The following is a 4,701-nucleotide window of genomic DNA, read 5'->3' as shown; positions in this document are numbered from 1 at the left end:
GTATGTATATTTATTGTGTTAGCCTATATGCAAAACATCATCTCTGGAGGAAGAAAGATATCTCTATGTGAGATATGTTAATATAACCAATAGGAAGTGTGGGAGAGAATAATACTTGTAGAGTCGTGAAGTCTCTAAAGAAAAGTTCAAGTGCAGTGGTACGATGGAAAACACTTAGGCTTTTTAAGGAGGATTCCTAGAGAAAGAAAAATTTGCTAAACTGCTGAAGGTGCAAAGAAAAATATTAAGTCAGGATTAGGTTAAGTTGGAGCGTAGTGGAGGGTGATATTGAGCCGACCCTTGACTACCCTGAGCAATCAAGTATTTGATTATCCTGAGCTCAAGTTGGGTCTTGACCCATGAATTTTTCTAGAAAGGTGAACCATATTCGAATTCAAGAATGACCCAATTATATTTATACAATTTGGTAATAAAGAAAGGGAAAAAAAACAAGGGTGTTTTATTTGTTACAGAATAATTCAATCGTGACCATTGGAAGAGTTGACGAGAAGAGGGATGTGAGCAAAATTTATGAGGGATGCCACACTAAAGGATGGAGCTATCTCTTGCATTAGATAACAAAGTTGTACTATTGGAAACAAGAGCACCATGGAAGGTATTTTTCTAAAAAGTGGACTTTTACTTCTCCATACAGGTATGAATATAAATAGTAAGCATTTGGTAACTAGGAAAGTGGTTTATATTTCACTACTTTGGATGTATGTAAAATAATAATAATAACATAGGAAGGTTCACATGTGGTTATACTTCTAGGGGTAATAAAAACATTAATATAGTTGTGATGAATAGAATCATATTTTATTAAGGTTTCCATGTGTCTAGCTCCTAATTATTCATATAATTTTATATTATTTATATTATTTATTTATTTATAAAGTTTTATAAAATTGTCATGTCATCTCCATGTAAGTGCTAGGAACAGATTCATTCAACCTTTGGAAGAAATATTCATTTCTTCCATCCTTGTTGGGTCCCATAGATGAGGTATATAGTCAAGCATGCTAAGAGACCATGCATATGTTTAGTGGGGTGCTGGTAGGAAAATATGATGGTATGTAACACAATCGAGGATAATACTACCATGCTAATTTATTTGTGTGCACTGCAAATATGTTAGTGTTTTATATGTTAGTGCTAGGGTTGCATTATGTCCAAATTTATGTTGTTACTATAACTATAGATATCATGCCTATGTGATGAAAAATGTGGTTATAAGTTTTTCTAATTTTTGTAACCAACATTGGGCATTTTATTATCCAAATTACATTACAACATTGGATTAAATGAGATATTCTAATGAACTGTTTAATAGTGAATGAGATCTCAATACTTATGCTATGAAAGGCTACGGGAATGGGAGGTTATAAAGTGGCATTGGTTGTAGAATTAATGAGTTCAAAAGTCACTTCCTTAGCTATAAATGTTGTTTTCATGCCGAGGAAAATAAAATCCTTCACTTAAATAGGTAACATTATGGATGATAAGAAATTATCCATAGGCAATAAATTCCCACTCTTTTCATTACAATAATAGCACCTATTGAATCTAGTTTCTAGTTTTGTACAATAATTATACAACAAAATGCTCCCAAGTATCTATTCCTTGAATTGTTCCTAGCAACTCATAAACTAATGATTGATATAACAACTATGTTCTTACTATGGAAACTAAAAGTATGGGACCTAAGGGACCTAACCTTATGAATTATTATTGTTTTTTAAAACTATTTGTAGTGATTCATGTGTAGAATTTGAAGGCTACTATAAGTGCATATTTTTATTCAAATAGTTTCTCTCTCTGTCAACTAATGATTGATATAACAACTATGTTCTCTCTCTCTCTCTCTCTCTCTCTCTCTCTCTCTCTCTCTCTCTCTCTCTCTCTCTCTCTCTCTATTTATATAGATATAAATATGATCACATATATATATATAAATATGGAGAGAATTCTTTTGAATGTGATCACATCAAATTTTTGGGGCCAATGTTTGGAATCCTCCATCATGGTTCATCAAATACTCTCTCTCTCTCTCTCTCTCTCTCTCTCTCTCTCTCTCTCTCTATTTATATAGATATAAATATGATCACATATATAGATATAAATATGGAGAGAATTCTTTTGAATGTGATCACATCAAATTTTTGGGGCCAATGTTTGGAATCCTCCATCATGGTTCATCAAATACTCTCTCTCTCTCTCTCTCTCTCACACTCTCTCTCTCTCTCTCTCTCTCTCTCTCTCTCTCTCTCTCTCTCTCTCTCTATTTATATAGATATAAATATGATCACATAGATATAAATATGGAGAGAATTCTTTTGAATGTGATCACATCAAATTTTTGGGGCCAATGTTTGGAATCCTCCATCATGGTTCATCATGAGGGAAAAAGTGGAGTACCTGATCTGACATTAACAAATTGATCCATTAGAAAGTCAAAGAAAAATAAATAAATAACTAAATTGATAATTTAAATGTTAAAAGAAATCAAAATAAAACTATAAAGTAAAAAATAGATATGAAAATATAACAAAATGAATAAACAAACATAAAAATAAGTCAAGAAAAAATAAAATCAATTAACAATTCAAACTTAACTATATCTTAATGAAATTTATAACCTAGCCACATATATATCTATATATATATATATAAATCAAATAAATGAACTTTTGATCCAGGTGGATGTTGGTGGCCACCCACCTATCCCATTTGGACCCCCACAACTGTCTCTTTTAGTTTTTCACTTTCCTTAATTATAGTGCAGTTTACTATTTTTAGCAGTTTTTTGGGTCCTAAACTTCCGGAGCCGTTTTGAGGCCCTAAACGACGTTTTTTTGGGAAATCCACCGCCAACGATTTTTTTGATAAAAATCATCTTTTCCGTCGTAGTCCTCGGAGATATATTTCCAACGGGCTATGATGCGCGTCAAACGGAGATAAGACGACCAATTCGTGACCCCGGGAAGTTGGTTGTCCAACTCACCCCAAAACGGGGCCCACAATTTGGCGTTTCATCTTCTAGGGTTAGGTTTTGGAATGTAAAGGGTTTTCCATTGTTTCTCAATAATAAATAGGCCTTCGAGCCTCATTGTAAAGACAGATCGAAACAGTTCAGAGGCATGTAGCCGACACATCTCTTCTCAGAGATAAGCTACCATCGCCCTAGCTGGGTTATTTCTATTTGTAAGCATATTTCAGTATTCTCTATTAATTAAATGAATTATTATTTCTGCGACATCTCTATTTTTATGGTTATCGCATCTCTGTATTTATGGTTATCTCTGTAATTTATTGCGTTCCTGCTTAAATCCGGATCAACTTCAACTATCGAAAAGAAAATATAATATAATATTAAACAAAGCAATCAAATTATTATAATGAAAAATCAAATAAAATAATAATCAAAGGAATTCTAATATAAAAATGGAAAATACCTTTATATATACATAGAGATGGAAAAAGAAAAATACATAAATCAAATGAAAATCATAACAAAATCTAGGAAGGAGGAGCATGAATCGAGTTACTGCTTATTTTCCAACCCTCATCCCTATTCATATTGTTACCATGCTTCTCAATTTCTATAGCCTCCCTGAACTTCCTACGATGGACGTGATCAATCGTGGCAATAACCTGGGACTCCTCAATACATATGTGGTGTTTAGTGTTAAATGGATGCCCTCTAAGGAAGAAGAGTGAGCTCTATTATATCTAATGTTTTCCACATGCTCTTGGATTCTTTGCTTTGATAGAATGACCCGTTTCTCCAATACAAGGCATTCCACACGAGAAAGGAACTAAGTAAACACCTTTAATATCTTTAGGGTCAACATGGTCTTTGAATAACGTTAGGGAGCTTCGGATAGCGTTGAGAGGATTAAAGGTAGCATGCACCTTATTCTTACTAAGAATGTTTGTGATCATCTCAATGGTTCCAGGAATGAAAGGAAGATGCACATAGTTAGCAAAATTAGGGGGATACTTTTTGGGCTTAGGTCAAAGGTTAGATTTTTCAAAATCTCTAAGACATAAGTTCCTACTATATCCATTATTTTCAAAAGCTTCAAGAAAATGGGATCTTTCACTTTCAAAGTGACTCTCATCAGAAATCCTCAGAGATCTGGTTCCTAGAGTGTTGAGAAAACCAAATTTTTGAGGATAGTGATGAGAATTTGGATGAAGGAATTGCTCGTTATGAGTTCTTTTACGATAAACTTGGTGAGCAAAGGAACCATCCCATTTTTTTGAGATAAGCATATCAAGGAAGGGAAGACTACCATTGAGCTCAGTCTCCATTATAAACTTAATTAACTCAAATTGATTATTAAGATGAGAAAGGAAATAATCGAGTAAATCACACCCATGAGGCTAATTGATGAAGGTATCATAAAAAAATATCTTCCAAATCTTTGGTCGAAGGGGGGCAGAGGCAAGGGCTTTACTTTCAAAGTATTCCATGAAAAAGTTTGCGACAAAAAGAGAGAGTGGATAACCCATAACTACTCTACATATTTTCTCATAAAATTCACCTTGGAAACTAAATAAAGTAGAGGTAAGGTAGAGACCGACTAGGTTTGTAGTATGAGGATCGGTGATGCAATTTATAACCTCCATAGTTTTATTGATGGGTATATTAGTATAGAGAGAGATGACATCAAATCTCACAAGAAAATCATCAGG

This window comes from Pinus tabuliformis, chromosome 9 (genome assembly GCF_031772625.1).
Source record: "Pinus tabuliformis cultivar Carrire ecotype Pingquan chromosome 9, CPIR1, whole genome shotgun sequence".
Classification (NCBI taxonomy): Eukaryota; Viridiplantae; Streptophyta; class Pinopsida; order Pinales; family Pinaceae; genus Pinus; species Pinus tabuliformis.
Note: the sequence above shows the minus strand (reverse complement) of the source record.